The sequence below is a fragment of the Trichechus manatus genome, unplaced genomic scaffold (genome assembly GCF_000243295.1).
Source record: "Trichechus manatus latirostris isolate Lorelei unplaced genomic scaffold, TriManLat1.0 scaffold00131, whole genome shotgun sequence".
In the NCBI taxonomy this organism is placed as follows: domain Eukaryota; kingdom Metazoa; phylum Chordata; class Mammalia; order Sirenia; family Trichechidae; genus Trichechus; species Trichechus manatus.
In genome coordinates this window covers 4077049-4093912 of record NW_004444067.1, presented here as the reverse complement: position 1 = coordinate 4093912, position 16864 = coordinate 4077049, and the positions used below count along the sequence as shown (strand labels likewise).

Sequence of the window (16864 nt, the reverse complement as noted above, 5' to 3'; positions counted from 1 at the left end):
ATCATGTTCAGTAGAGTGTCAGCAAAATCAAGGGAAATCTTCAATGAGAAGGAATGATAAAATAGCTGCAACAACAGGCTCAAACCTAGCAATGAGTGTGAGGATCATGAAGCCAGTGCAGGATCAGGAAACATTTTGTTCTGTAAAACATATGGTCACCACGAGTCAGAGCCAACTAGACAGCAACTAAGAAACTTCTCTCCAGCCCACGTGAATACAACTGTGTGGGTTGAAATCACTTACTGGTGGTCCATTGTTGATAGTACAAACAGTGGTTTAAAAAGGAGGCAAGTCAACAAAGGGCAGGAACAAACTCATGTTCTGAACCACTGTGCTCTAGCAAGCAGTGGTTGTAGAGAACCACTAGTTCTAGAGAAAGTAAAAGCAAATAACCAGTGGCTTACTCTGTTTTTTGTTTTTGCTTTGCTTTAACACCACCATCTATCAGTTTGTCATACTGGGGTGCTTTGCGTGTTGCTGTGATCCTAGAAGCTATGCCACCAGTATTTCAAATACAGTACCGGCAGCGTCACGCATGGTAGACAGGTTTCAGCAAAGCCTCCAGATTAAGAGACTAGGAAGAAAGGCCTGGGAATCTACTTCTGAAAATTAGCCAATGAAAACCTTATGGATCAAAAGGGAACACTGTCTGACTCGCTTGCTTTGGACAGGTCATCAGGAGGGATAAATCTCTAGAGCAGGACATCATGTTTGGTGAAGTAGAGGGCCAATGAGGGTAAGAAGGACCCTTGGTGAGATAGACTGGCACAATAGCCGCAATGATGGACTTGAACTTGACAGTTATCATGAGGATAATGCAGGACCAGACAACATTTCATTTTGTTGTAATTAGGTCACCATGAGTTGGAGTCAGCTCAGTAGCATCTATCTATCTATCTGTCTATTTTGTTTCAGTAAGTCACGGAATACCTTTAATGAGTAATTTTCTTATGGACAAATTTTATAATTATGCCATTACTAAACTGCTCTCATTAACTGAATGAGAGTCCTTAACTTGCTAACACCTTTTCCAAGGAGATAAAAGGAATGGTATTACCTTCAGTTTCAAACAGATAGGAAATTAAATGCCAAAATGCCTATATTTTCTCCTTAAACCTTCCGAATATATTCACTAACCATCTGCAACTATCTGCATATCTAAAGCATCCAAAGTATATAAAAAAAAAGTACAGCTCCCCACATCAATGATATGCAGGGTCTTTCTAGTTCTGTGTAGTAGACTGAATAATAACCGAAAACAAAATATAGAACAAAGCCGTTGCCATTGAGCCGATTTGGGCTCATAGCGACCCTCTATGACAGGGTAGAATCATTCCATAGGGTTTCCAAGGAGCAGCTGGTGGATTCTAACTGCCGACATTTTGGTTAGCAGCCTGAGATCTTAACCACTGCACCACCAGGGCTCCAGAGTAAATAATAGGCCCCCAAAATGTCTAAGTCCTAATCCCTGGAACCTGTGACTATGTTACCTTATATGGCAAAAGGGACTTTGCCAATGTGATTAAATTAAGAATCTTGAGATAGGACGATTATCCTGGCTTATCTAGATGAGCCCAATGTAATCACAAACGTTCTTATAAGGAGGCAGGAGATCAGAGAGACATAAGGCCATCTGAGACAGAAGCAGAGAGACTTGAAGATGCTAAGCTGCTGGCTTTGTGGATGGAGGAAGGGAACATGAGTCAAGGACTGCAGCTCTAGAAGCTAGAAAAGGCAAGGGAATAGATTCTCCTCTAAAGTAACCAGCCCTGCCAATACCTTGGTTTTAACCTTGCAAAACACATTTCAGATTTCTGACCTCAGTAAATTTGTGTTGTTTTAAGGCAGTAAGTTCGTGGTAATTTGTTTCAGCAGCAACAGGAAACTAACATACCATATTAACTTCATCTCTCTTATTTGTATAATTGCCATCCTACACCCTTCCTTTAGTCCACAATGCAGAAAGAATCACTTATGTATGTGTGTGTCCACATAATTTGGTCTTCAATATTAAACAAAAGGTTCCCTGAAGTTATAATTCTTTTGTCTCTTCTTGAACATACATCTGCCAAACACCAATCAGGTTCTCATCCTCCTTGTGCCCCCATATCAGAAGCTGACTACAGAAGCAAGTATCTCAGGATGAACAAATCAATGATGGAACTGCCAGTGAGGACCATGTGGGTACTGACCAACCTCCATGTATGACTGACTTGGAAGGCTGCCAGCTGACATGGCTGCCTCCAACCACAGATTCTTGGCTGAGCCAAGAATCTTCTTGGGCCTATAAAAGCCAACGGTACCCGTTCACCCAGCCTATCATCTTCTTTCTCATTTCCTTGTTGGAGAGTAGAATAGAGCCCTCAGGCCTCCCTTCAGACTTGTCACTGACTATCCTCCCAGCCATCCCTGTGGGCAAATGAATCATCTGGACAGGAGCTCCAATTCCGAGACACACAGGCCAAGATACCCTGAAGCCAGCAGCTGCCCCTCACTTCTACTGAGAGCATGACAATGTGTCCATAGTGTTGTAGTGGTCGATCCCCTCCCATAATGTAAAATAGAAACTGCCTTTGGGTCAACTCAGGTAGATTTTCTCATTCATGATGTAGACTGTTTGTTTCCAGTCGCAAGTAAACTTATCGGTTGGTCCTAAATAGTTTGAAGTCAACTTTAAGTCCAAAGGCACAACTTTTTCTACAGAAAAAGGCCTATAGCTAGCTTTAAATGTCGGAGGCCACATGGTTTTGTGTATAAAGAATGACTCAATTCCAGGTGGTTTCCTTATAGAAAAAGGAGGTCTCTGTACTCAGGATATGACAGCTCCCAAGAAGGTAAGGTGATGGGGAGGAAAGTCTTGGTATGTTGACGGTGACCCCTTGGCCTTTTGTCACTAAAGTGGGAAAGGAGAAAAAGAAAAGACAGAATTATTAATGGGATTCTTAGAAACTGAGTTAGGTCAACAAGTAGCTTATAGATGAGGAATATAAAATGTGAACTCCATTTAGTTAGAAATGTCATATTCCTTCAGGGAACTGCCAATAAATGGCGCTACAGGATTCAGAGATAATTGTCCCTGTGGAAAACTGGCAAGTTACAACTGAGTGTAAAGTGTTATCTGCGTGAGTGATAATTTGCAGTGTACTTAAATGACTTTTGTCTTTCTCTTCTCTCACTCATTATTAGCTTCTGTGAGCATCCATGCCTCAGGGCCCACACGGCCCATTGGCCCATTTTTTAACTCTCAGAACCCCTCCACAATCTGCCCGGAGAAATTCTAACTTCTGCCCAGTTGGGCCTTTGTATTCTAGGGCTGCGGAGCCAGGATCCACCAAAGCACCAGTACGAAAAGTGTTTGGGTAAGGTTCGTCACCCTCCCCTTAGGGATTAATTCTTGGATCCCCACAGGCGGCTGCAGGGAATGAAATCCTGCTCTGAGGAGGAACCATTGAGGTAATATTAGAAGCTGAGGAGACCAAGAACCCAGGAGCTGCGTGTGCCGTACACACATGTCCACAAACCACCAGCACGGAGAAAAGCCCACCTCAGAGCTCAGGCCTGCATGCGTGCTGTGGAGATGAGCAGAGGCCTCTCGCCTGGAAACGTTATTCCTATGCTGCCATCTTGGAGAGAGGAGCCTATGCCCAGTTAACAGGATTTTCCAGAAGCCACAAAAAAGAATATCCACTTGCATCTCATTGGAGAACTGTGTGTCACACGGCCAACTCTATCTGCAAGGGATGCTGGGAAAGACAGGTTTTAGCTGGGCACACCAGTCATGGGAATGAAATCAGGGTTGTATAGGCAAAGGATAGAATTAAAAAGACTGACAATACCAAGAGTTGCTAAGAATGAGGAGCAACTGCAACTCTCAAAGATCACTACTAGTTGGGATGTAAAACAGTACAACCACTTGGAAAAAGCTTGGCAGTTTCCAGCAAATCTATAAATTTAAACATACACTTACCCTATGGATGAACAATTCTACTCTCAGAATTTACCAAAGAGAGATGAAACCACACAAATATGAAAATACAAAGGCTTATACATGAATGCCTATAGCAGCTCTGTTCAAAATAGCCAAAATGTGGCAACAAACCAAATACCCATCAACATGTGAGAAGATAATCAAATGGTAGTACATCGATACAATGGAATACTATTCAGCAATAAAAGAGTGAACTACTGATTCACATAAGAACCTGGAGGAATCTCATAAGAATTTAATGAGTGAAATAAGCCAGGCACGACATGCTGTATGCTTCCATTTACATGGTATTTTAGAAATAACAAATCTAATTTACAGTGATAGAAAGCAGATCTGGGTTTCCCTGGGTCTTGAGTTCATGCAGGTATCGACAGGCAAGGGAAATGAGAAAATGTTTTGGGGTGATGGAAATGTTCTATACCTTCATGGTGGTGGTGGTTTCACAGGTATATGCATTTTTGAAAATGCATCAAACTATACATTGAAAATGGGTGTGTTTTACTGTATATAAATTATTCCTCAATAAAGTTTAATTTTTTCAAAGCCATAAATTTGATAAATCAAAAATACACAGTACAGAAGCAACTGAAACGTCCATCAACAGGTGAATGGATAAACGGAATGTGGTATACCCATAACAATGGAATATTATGCAGCCATAAAGTGAAATGAAGTCCTGATGCATGCCACAATATGGATGAACCTTGAAAACATTATTCCGAGTGAAAAAGTCAGTCACAAAAGGACAAATACTGTGTGATATCACTTATATGAAATACATAAATATATAGAAACCAAAGATTATTAGTGGTTACCAGGGGTGGGAGGGAGGAGGAAAGGGAGAATTTTTGTTTAAGGGACACTGAGTTCATGTTAATGGTGATGGAACACTTTGGAAAAGGATAGCCATGATGTTGGCACAACATGAAAAATGTAATCAATGTCATTGAATTGTAAATACGGAAGTTGTATAGGCAATGTTTTGGTATGTATATTTTCACCACACACACATAAAACCTCGAAAAAATCCATCCCAAATATGACTGCTTATCATCACCTACAGCACTTCTACCTAGCGTGATCCAACCAGCACCTTCAACCTGGATAACTGCAATAGCCCCCAACCAATCTTACTGCTTCCACTCTTGGACTTTAGTGTCCAATCTCTCACAGCAGACAGAGTGAGATTTTCAAAAGTTATGTCACTCCTCAGCTGAAAGCCCTTAGCACACTTCCTCTAGTTTAAATATGGACGTCCTTATCACAGTGTATGGAATAGAATTAGGTTCATCCGTGAGTCACAGAAAGACCCCCAAAATCAGTGCCTCAAACAAGAAAGAAGTTAATGTCCCTCTCGCACCTGTGAAGTCTAGAGGCTGTTAATCAGAGACCCAGATCCTTCTTTCGGCCCACTGTGCAGAGCTTCCATCCCTAAGGTCACCTCATGGACCATGATAGATGCTAGAGCTTCATCCATTACACCTACGTTCCAGCTGCCAGGAAGTAGGAAGTGTATGCCTTCTCCCTTTAAGGACACATTAAGGAAATTTTGGGCATCACTTACTCTGTCATATCATCAATTAATCATAGGGCTATACCTACCTGAAAAGGAAAACTAGAAAATATAGTCAATAATCTGAGTGGCCTAGTGTTTAGCTAAAAATCAGGGTTTCTGTGTCTGAGAAAGGGAAAGGAGAATGGATATTGGGGTCAATTCCAGCCTCAGCCACACATGGCGTAACAGTGAGAATGGATCTGCCCCTGCCACCTTCCAAATCTCACCTCCCTTCACTCTTCTCCTTCCTCACTCTGCTCCAGCCACACTCTTGCTGTTGTGCCAACACACCATACTTACTTCAGTTTTACTTGTCCCTTTCTGCCTGTACAGCTTCTCCCAAGCGTTCACGGAGCTCTTTCCTCACATCACTCATGCCTCAGTCAATCTCCCCACAGAAGCCTATTCGGACCTCCAGACCTCCGCTCTAAAATAGCATCCTGCCCTTCAGTATTCATTCCAAGCATTACTCTGCAACCTGAATCTGGAGATCTGGTTTGTTCCCTACCCACTCCTGCTAGACTGAAGAGCATGTTTGTGAAGAACCGGGCCTAGTTGGGCTGTCTAGGGGCCCATGTACTCTAGGAAGATGGATTTCCCTGGAAATGTAGGCTGTGCTTAATAACTTTAAAAAAGCAGATGCAATTTTAGCATATCACTTAGTAATGCAACATACAGTGCATTTCTAGCTGAACTTCAAGAGATTTAGAGACACTGAGTTTTTGTTAATAGTGGAATATGGAATTGGATAATGGTGATGGTTGTACAAGATGATGAAGGTAATCAGTGTCACTGAATTATACCTGCAAAAATTGTTGAGTTGGCAAAAGTTTTGCTGTACTATATATGTGTGTATATACATATAACTCACTGCGGTGGAGTCGATTCAGACTTACAGCGGCCCTAAGGGACAGAGTGTAACTGCCCCACAGGGTTTCCAAAGAGCTGGCTGGTGGATTCGAGCTGCCGACCTTTTGATTAGCAGCCAAGTTCTTGACCACTTCGTTACCAGGGTTCCAATACATACCTATATATGTATAGCTATATAGATATATATGTGTATATATGTATATACATATATTATGTGTATATATACACATACATGTATTTATGTGTGTGTCTAGCTAAACAAATATATATATATATATATCGCCACAATAATTTTTTTTTTTTTTTAATTATAAAAAGAAGAACTTTAGGGATAGCAGCTCAAGAGAGAAACGATTCTCATCCAGGGTCTGGGACTGAACCGCAGCCCTACGCAGAGGTGCCGCAGGAGGAGACGCTGAGCGCCCATCCGGAGTGGGTTTAACCTCCGGCACCGCCGCCCTGAGAGCCAGTATCAAGACCCCTCGCCTCCATGAGGGCCGCAAATAGGCGACAATTTTGCTTTTTCTCCGGTTGAGCCGCGCCCCTGCACCGGACAGACGCCTGTGACCGGCAGAGTGCGGGCTCTGAGGCCGCCTCCTCCTGCCCCTCACTGGTGGCGCCGACTGCGCGCGACCACCCCGGCCCACGTGCGCTAATACCAACACGCACCGTCCCGACGCCAGCGGGCCTCGCAGCGCTGCCAGCGCCGTGCCGTGCGCATCGTGCGTCAATCCCCGACGCTCAGCGGCGCCTTCCCGCCGCAGAGACCTGGGGAACGGCCTCCGGGGACCGGCCTCTGGGATGGCACACTCGCACCCACCTCCGCAGACAACAGCGCCGCTGAGCACCACAACCCCAACCCGCACCCCGAAACACATGGGCCGAATCTGGGGTGTCCGAGGGGTTCGGGAATTCTGCCTCCCCAAGCTTTCCTGCGGATGGGGGTCGACTCCGGACCCCGCGGTGGGGAAAGGACTCCAACACCGGGCTTCGGCGCCCCAATACCAAGCTTCCGTGGAGGCGGCTTTGGGGCGGAGAACTGAGTGACCAGAGGAGACTCTTGCACACTGGGGAGACGCTGTCCAGGCGGGGGGCAGCGCTAGAGTCGCGGTGGCAGAGGAGCAGGGCCGCAGGCTGGAGGGATGAAGGCCAAGACGCACCCCGTCTTCCACCCTCACGAACGGACTGAGCTGAAGACCCTGCCAGGGCCCCGGAGCGGCTGCCCTCACTCCCAGTCCCGCAGTTCGGTGACCTGGGGTGGGAAATGGGACCCACGGACCCGGAAACTTTCCGCACGAACCCACCTTACCTCAGCCGGCCAGCGCGCCCCGACCGGGCTCAGCGCCGCAGTGCCAGTGGGCCCCCGGTGCCATGTCCCCGGTGCGACCCCGCTGCATCTCGGCCGTCCGCGCCGCGTCCGTGCTGGGTCCTAAAGGCGGCGGCTGCGGCTCCCGCCGTGACAACTTTTCCTCAGCTGTGGCTGACTGGCGCGCCTAGTCTCGCGCCTTGGTACAAGGCCCCGCCCAGTTCACCTGTGTCTCCGCCCCCAGGCCGTCCCCGCCAATCAGGCCCACCTCTGCCCGCCTCCGACCACGCCCCGCCTCCAGGCCCCACCCCTGCCCCGCCCCCTCGCTCCGGAGCGCCTGAGGAGAAATCGGTCGCGGATGGAGCGTCGTTCTTCAGGCGCAGAAGGCAGGGCCTCAGAGAGAAGACGCGGAAGAGAGGGGCGGCACACCGGCCTGAATCCGCTCCGCAATCTTGGAAAATGCTTCGTAGCAGCCGTCTTCCTTTGTGGTTCTCGCCTCAGCCTGGAGAATTCGGCCCAGGTACCAGCGACCCAGATAGGGAGAAGTCCCTTCCCCTCACCACCCTCTCGTGTCCCTGAGAGGGCGGTGGTCAGCACGCCCCCAACTCCAGACTTTCACCTCACAGTAGCCTTGGGAGCTGGGGACATCTGGAAAAGTTCCATGTGGAAAGTTTTCTAGTTACATTTTTAAATGGGAAAAAGCAAGGTGCACAAGTGTGAAAAAAGGGATATGTAATGTGATATAACATAGAAATCAAAAAGTCAAACCAGTTTCGAACAAGTCAGTCCCAACTCAGGGTGACCCCATATGTGTCAGAGTAGAGCTAAGCTCCATAGGGTTTTTGGAAGTAGATCCCCAGACCTTTCTTCTGAGGTGCCTCTGGGTGGGTTTGAACCTCCAACCTTTCCTATGCTTATCTGTTTCTACCACCAGGGACTCCATAATATAACATATATGACAATAAAAATGCATATATATATCTGGAAGGCCACACCAGAAACTAATCACAGTGGTATACTTGGGAAGGGGACTGAGATACTGAGAGATCAGCAGGAGAAAAATTACTTTTAAAATCTGTGCTCTTTCTGTCTTCTTCAATTTTTTTTTTCTCAATACGCTCGTATTACCTGTTTAAGAAACCAACAGACAAAAAGTGTAAGTCCCCCACAGACTTGTCCATTAAACACCAGTTTTGGTGCAGAATCAAGCAGGAAAGATCTGTACCTCCTTCTCCCCAAACCCAGTATTTTTTCTCCCTATTTTCCCAGTGTTGCTCTCTCTCACTGATGTCATTGTTCAAGCCACAAAAATGGCCAAATATCCTCCTATCCTGGTTAATATGAGTGACTGCAGATTCATTACCAATCACAACTTTGATGTCACTCTACTCTTTTATGCCTTTGAGATAAAAAATTAAGATTCAGCCATACAATTATTCACATCCTCATAGCATCCAGTCCAGAGTACAATCCTGCTTTCTTAAACCATCTCACCATCAACTAACAAAAGCTCAAATCTTATAAGTCCTTTCTATCAGCCTCGTGGTAAGGATTTATAATATTTGAGCTTTTTAAAGAATTACTTTATGTCAAGTAATTTGGCCTTTGTCCTTGTTTCCTGAGAAATAACCCTTGGGATTTCCTGAGTAATTGAGGTGTCTTTGTTATCTAAGGCCTCTGGAGTACATCCTCAGAAGGTTTGTGCTAATGAATGAGGACTGGCTAGGCCACAGAGGCCACCAAGTGGCCTAATATCAGCTGACCTCAGGAAGGAGGTGGGCTGATTCTATCACTAAAACAAAACAAACAAACAAAAAAACCTCATTGCCATCAAGTCAATTTCAACTTATAGCCACGCTATAGGACAGAGTAGAACTGTCCCATAGGGTTTCCAAGGAGCAGCTAGTGGATTCAAACTGCCGACCTTTTGGTTTGCAGCCGTAGCTTTTAACCACTACACCACCAGGACTATACTGAGGCCAATAAAGCCTCGGGAAAGGAAAACTCTGAGCTTCCTGGTTGGTGAAAGACATCGATGCATGTGGGAAGGCATTGCAACCCTTTTTGGGACATGGCAGCTCTGCACTGGGGACTATTCTAGACCTCGCCCTATGAATCTCTTCGTTTGTATCCATTTTGCTGTATTAAAGCTGTAAATGTCACTATAGTGTTTTTTGTTGAGTTCTGTGAGTTGTGCCAGCAAATTATAGAACCCAAAGAAGTAGTGGGAACCAGCAGGTCACAAGTGAAGGGATTTGGGAACCCTGAGCTTATGGCTGGTATGCTAAGGGGTAAAGGGAGCCCCCAGATTCACAGCCAGCAGGTCATAAGTGAGGGGAACCCGGGGGACACCCAAGCTTGCAGCTGACATTTGAAATCTTGGGCCAACTTGGCAATCTGAAGGACAATGTCCTTTTAACTAGTGAGGTCTGACCTAGCTGCAGGTGGCTAAGTTCAGAGAAAAAGGTGCTGTGTTGGCAGCTGGTATCAGAACTGAACAGAGATGTGAACAATGTGGATTTGTTTTATCCTCATAGTTGGTGACAGAAAAAGTGGATTTGATATTTGATTATTTATACCCACTCACCCTCTTACTGAGATACTCCATCATCCACGATGGTGTGTCTTCTCCTTTGTTGCAATGGTTTACATAATGAACCGGACTTTATTAGATTAAAATGTGTGTTTTGGGTGGTCTTTGACTGAAAGACAAAGAGTTAAGGGCTTGACTACTAATCAAAAGGTTGGCTTGGTCATCTATATCAGGTCTCACCTGTCAGACCTTTCTACCTGAAACAAAAGCAAAATGATTGCAATTTTAACTGCTGTTGAACAGTGCCGAAAAGCTCTTCAGATTCTTCTGCTTCTCTGGGTTGGTATCCACTATGAAGTCAGCCACCATGGAGATCAATCTCTTCAGAAGGGTATCAGGAGCCCCATCTTCCCCAGGTAGATGCGGTGACTTGGCCTGGGAGGTCAACTTCTATGACTGATGCTCAAATGCCTACTCTTGTCTCTTTTGCCAGCTCCTTCCCAAGTCCTTGCTTGAAGCCCAGGTCAGAAGATCTGTATGGATCCACCAGCCACCATCTAGAGCTCAAGGTCAGTAAGTGTTCCACTTTTTGTTGGAATTGGCAAAAGTAAGTTTCAGACTGTTATGGACTGAATTATGTCCCCCAAAAATGTGTGTCAGCTTGGCTAGGCCATGATTCCCGTTATTGTGCGATTGTCCACCATTTTGTCATCTGACGTGCTTTTCCTATGTGTTGTAAATTCTACCTCTATGATGTTAATGAAGCATGATTAGAGACACTTAAGTTAATGAGGCAGGACTCAATCTACAAGATTAGGTTGTGTTTTGAGTCAATCTATATTGAGATATGAGAAGCAAGCAGAGAGATGTGAGGACCTCCTACCACCAAGAAAGCAGAGCTGGGATTAGAGCACGTCCTTTGGACCCAGGGTCCCTGTGCTGAGACACTTCTAGACCAGGGGAAGATTGATGACAAGGACCTTCCCCCACAACTGAGAGAGAGAGAAAGCCTTCCCCTGGAGCTGGTAACCTGAATTCAGACTTCTAACCTCCTAAACTATTAGACAATAAATTTCTCTTTGTTAAAGCCATCCACTTGAGTATTTCTGTTACAGTAGCACTAGATAACTAAGACACAGAATATGTTACTAATGGGATTAATTCACCACCCTGACTTCCTTTACTCATTTTTCATACCTAACAATAACTAATGCTCTGTAACCTATTATGAGCTTGTCATGATTTTTTATGATTTTATAAGTATTTATACCTTTAATCATCACAACAACCTGATGTGCGTACTATTTTATTATCCTTATTTAAAGAGGCAGAGAGAAATTAAACATGCCGATGACTTTACTAACGTTGCATGAGCTCTTCTTCCGACCAACTCTAACTGGAAACTGCAGGGAAAGGAATTCTTGGAAATGTGATCCCAGCTTAAATAACCACAGTCATCATACAGTCAGAGTTTAAAAACCTGGCATCTCACATTGTCGTGAGTGAAGCCCTTCTAAATGGATATGTGGAAGGTGACATATGGCTTTTAGAAGAATAAGATACTTAATAGATTTTTTTTTAAGGATGAAATTATAGTGTTGCATACATCTGTCTTTTTGCTGAATTCCCAGGATGTTCATGAAAAGTGAGATGGAGGTTAGGTTAGGTTAGGTTAGGTTAGGTGCCATGGAGTTGGTTCCAACACACGGCAACCCTATGTACAAGAGAGCGAAACACTACCTGGTCCTGCACCATCCTCACAGTCATTGCTATGCTTGAGCCCATTGTTGCAGCCACTGTTGTCAATCCATCTCATTGAAGGTCTTCCCCTCTTTCACTGACCCTTCACTTAACCAAGCATGATGTCCTTTTCCAGGGATTGGTCCCTCCTGATATCATGTCCAGAGTATGAGAGACGAAGTCTTGCCATCCTTGCTTCTGAGGAGAATTCTGTCTGTACTTCTTCCAAGATGGGTTTATTCGTTCTTCTGGCAGTCCATGATATATTCAATATTCTTCACCAACACCATAATTCAAAGGCATTGATTCTGCAGTCTTCCATATTCATTCTCCAGCTTTTGCATGCGTATGAGGCAATTGAAAACACCGTGGCTTGGGCTGGGCGCACCCTAGTCCTCAAAGTGACATCTTTGCTTTTCAACACTTTAAAGAGGTCTTTTGCAGCAGATTTGCCCAGTGCAATACGTTGTTTGATTTCTTGATGGAGTTTAGCAAAACCCAGTTAATTTCAGGAGCACAGAAACAGCAAAACACCAAAGCCACAATCCCAACTAAACTACAAACTTGGTAATAGTGGGTGAAGAACACAGGGTGCTGTGTTGTAATTCTCCCACTGGGACTTCAATAAGCTTTCACACTCCATCTTTCTCCTCGCCAACCCCCTAATTATTTGGCTCAAATATCAGGGTTGCCTGTACCACAGTGTGGACTAGCTGATAAGCTGAAGCACCCTTTCCTGTCCTAGTCCCCGCTCAGAGCTAGCAATCATCCATGTCACTTGTATGTGGGCTGGAGTAGTACTCCTAGGTGCGAAATGTGTTTCTTCCGGAACCAAAGACGCCCACAAGGCACTGAGTCTCCTTCACTGTGGTACTGGGTGCAGCATTTTGCCTTTCACTTTGCAGAGAACATCCCAGCATGCCCATGACCACTAGATGCAGAATGTCACTGAAGTGGCAAGTCCCTGAATCTTTATGGTTTATTTCAGGCTCTCTGAGTGCACGTGTCTTTCGGAGACCCTCAGTGTACGGCCACCTTTTGCTCATTCTGTCTAATCAGCATGACGCCACTGATGTTAATGAATCAGAGTGATGTTTGGCAGGATGTCCTGACAGTCGAGATCTCTTTAGACTGTATTTTGACAATGGGAGTGTTAACCTGAGACAAAAGTGTAAATGAATGTTATTATCCATCACACATGAATACAGATTAAGAGCCACGGTGAGCTACTACTGCTAGCCAAAAGGTCAGCAGTTCAAATCCACCAGCCACTCCTTAGAAGCCCTATGGGACAGTTCTATGCTGTCCTATAGGGTCACTATGAACCGGAATTGACTCGACAGCTACAGGTTCAACAGGTATGTGTTCTGAGTTTATTCCAATGTGATGCCAAAGAGTCTGTACATAGCAGTGGGATTCCTTCATTCTTGGATATATGCAAATTTAATTTTTTATGTTTTTGCTCCCCAAAGTAGTTGTACCAATTGGCAAGTTTTTTTTTAAATAATATTTTATTGTGTTTTCAGTGGAAGTTTACACAGCAAATTAGGTTGCCATTTGACAATTTCTACACAAATTGTTAAGGAACATTAGTTACATTTTTGACAATGTGTCAACTCTCTCTTTAATTGCATTCTGGTTGTTCCATTTCCAGTACTCTAGCTTCCCTGCCCCCTTTATCTTCTCATCTTTGCTTTAGAGTTTGTCAACATTTTGGTCTCATATAGGTGTTTTATTTATTTATTTATTTTATTGTGCTTTAGATAAAGGTTTACAGAGCAAATTAGTTTCTCATTAAATAATTAATAATAATTAATTAAAAATAATTAATACATATATTGCTTTGCGACAGTGGTTGCCAACCCCACAACATGTCAACACTCTCCCCTTCTCAACCTTGGGTTCCCTATTACCAGCTTTCCTGTCCCCTCCTGCCTTCTCATCCTTGCCCCTGGGCTGGTGTGCCCATTTAGTATTGTTTTGTTTTATGTGCCTATCTAATCTTTGGCTGAAGAGTGAACCTCAGGAGTGATTTCACTACTGAGTTAAAAGGGTGCCCAGGAGCCATACTCTCGGGGTTTCTCCAGTCTCTGTCAGACCAGTAAGCCTTTTTTGTTTTTTGTGAGTTAGAATTTTGTTCTGCATTTTTCTCCAGCTCTGTCCGGGACCCTCTATTGTGACCCGTGTCAAAGCAGTTGGTGGCAGTAACTGGGCACCATCTAGTTGTGCTGGACTCAGTCTGGTGGAAACTGTGGTAGTTGTGATCTATTAGTCCTTGGCACTTGTCTGTCATGCGTCTGTCAGTTTGTCGTACTGTGGGGGCTTATGTGTTGCTGTGATGTTGAAAGCTATGCCACCAGTATTCAAATACCAGCAGGGTCACCCATGGCAGATAGGTTTCAGCTGAGCTTCCAGACTAAGACAACCTAGGAAGAAGGACCCAGCGGTCTACTTCTGAAAAGAGTTGGCCAGTGAAAACCTTATAAACAGCAGTGGAACCTTGTCTGATACAGTGCTGGAAGATGAGCCCCTCAGGTTGGAAGGCACTCAAAAGATGACTGAGGAAGAGCTGCTTCCTCAAATTAGAGTCGACCTTAATGACATGGATGAAGTCAAGCTTTCAGGACCTTCATGTGCTGATGTGGCACGATTCAAAACGAGAAGAAACAGCTGTAAACATCCATTAATAATCGGAATGTGGAATGTATGAAGTATGAGTCTAGGAGAATTGGAAATCATCAAAAATGAAGTGAAATGCAAAAACATCAAAGTCCTAGGCACTAGTGAGTTGAAAGGGACTGGTATTGGCCATTTTGAATCAGACAATCATATGGTCTACTATGCCAGGAATGACAAATTGAAGAGGAAAACATTGCATTCATCATGAAAAAGAACATTTCAAGATCTATCCTGAAGTACAACCATGTCAGTGATAGGATAATATCCATACACTTACAAGGAAGACCAGTTAATATAACTATTATTCAAATTTATGCACCAGCCACTAAGGCCAAAGATGAAGAAGCTGAAGATTTTTACCAACATTTGTAGTCTGAAATTGATCAGACATGCAAACAACATGCATTGATAATTACTGGTGACTGGAATGTGAAAGTTGGAGACAAAGAAGAAGGATTGGTGGTTGGAAAATATGACCTTGTGACAGGAACAATGCCAGAGATTGCATGATAGAATTTTGCAAGACCAGTGACTTCTTCATTGCAAATATCTTTTTTCACCAACATAAACAGTGACTATACATGTGGACCTCACCAGATGGAATATACAGGAATAAAATCAACTACATCTGTGGAAAGAGATGATGGAAAAGTTCAATATCATCAGTCAGAACACCACCAGGGGCTGACTGTGAAACAGACCATCAATCTCTCATATGCAAGTTCAAGTTGAAACTGAAGAAAATTAGAACAAGTCCATGTGAGCCAAAGTGTGACCTTGAATATATCCCACCTGAGTTTAGAGACCATCTCAAGAATAGATTTGACACACTGAACACTAATGACGGAAGACCAGACAAGTTGTGGAATGACATTAAGGACATCATACATGAAGAAAGCAAGAGGTCATTAAAAAGACAGAAAAGAAAGAAAAGACCAAAATGAATGTCAGAAGAGACTCTTAAACTTGCTCTAGAGCGTTGAGTAGCTAAAGCGAAAGGAAAAAATGATGACATAAAAGAGTTGAAGAGAAGGTTTCAAAGGGCAGCTTGAGAAGACAAAGTAAAGTATTATGACATATGCAAAGACCTGGAGATAGAGAACCAAAAGGGAAGAACAAGCTCAGCATTTCTCAGACTGAAAGAATTTAAGAAAAAATTCAAGCCTCGAGTTGCAATATTGAAGGATTCTATGGGAAAAATATTAAACGACACAGGAAGCATCAAAAGAAGACAGAAGGAATACACAGAGTCAGTATACCAGAAAGAACTGGTTGATGTTCAACCATTTCAGGAGGTAGCATATGATCGGGAATCGATGGTACTGAAGGGAGAAGTTTAAGCTGCATTGAAGGCATTGGCAAAAAACAAGGCTCCAGGAATTGACGGAATACCAATTGAGATGTTTCAGCAAACAGATGCAGTACTGAAAGTGCTCACTAGTCTACACCAAGAAATTTGGAAGACAGCTACCTGGCAAACCAACTGGAAGAGATCCATATTTAAGCCTATTCCCAAGAAAGGTGATCCAACTGAATGCAGAAATTATCAAACAATATCACACCCAAGTAAAATTTTACTGATAATCATTCAAAAGCAGCTGCAACAGTATATCAACAGGGAACTGCCAGAAGTTCAAGCTAGATTCAGAAAAGAACGTGAAATCAGGTATATCATTCTGATGTCAAATGGATCCTGGCTGAAAGCAGAGAATGCCAGAAAGATGTTTACCTGTGTTTTATTGACTATGCAAAGTCATTCGACTGTGTGGATCATAATAAATTATGAATAACATTGCAAAGAAAGGAAATTCCAGAACACTTAATTGTGCTTATGAGGAATGTGTACATAGATCAAGAGGCAGTCGTTCTAACAAAGCAAGGGGATACTGTGTGGTTTAAAGTCAGGAAAGGTGTGCGTCAGAGTTGTATCCTTTCACCATACTTATTCAGTCTGTATGCTGAGCAAATAATCCAAGAAGCTGGACTATATGAAGAAGAACGGGGCATCAGGATTGGAGGAAGACTCATTAACAGTCTGCAATATGCAGATGACACAACCTCGCTTGCTGAAAGTGAAGAGGACTTGGAGCACTTCCTGATGAAGATCTAAGACCACAGCCTTCAGTATGGATTACACCTCAACATAAAGAAAACAAAAATCCTCATAACTGGACCAATAAGCAACATCATGAT

At 43.8% G+C, this 16864-nt stretch overlaps 2 pseudogenes; both read right to left on the bottom strand.

Moving 5' to 3' along the window:
• LOC101355550 (transmembrane protein 132B-like) overlaps nt 1–7291 on the bottom strand; it is a 90233-nt pseudogene extending 82942 nt beyond the window's left edge.
• A 615-nt stretch (nt 7292–7906) lies between these two features.
• The window catches only part of LOC101355292 (zinc finger CCHC-type and RNA-binding motif-containing protein 1 pseudogene), a 64255-nt pseudogene continuing 55297 nt past the window's right edge, over nt 7907–16864 (bottom strand).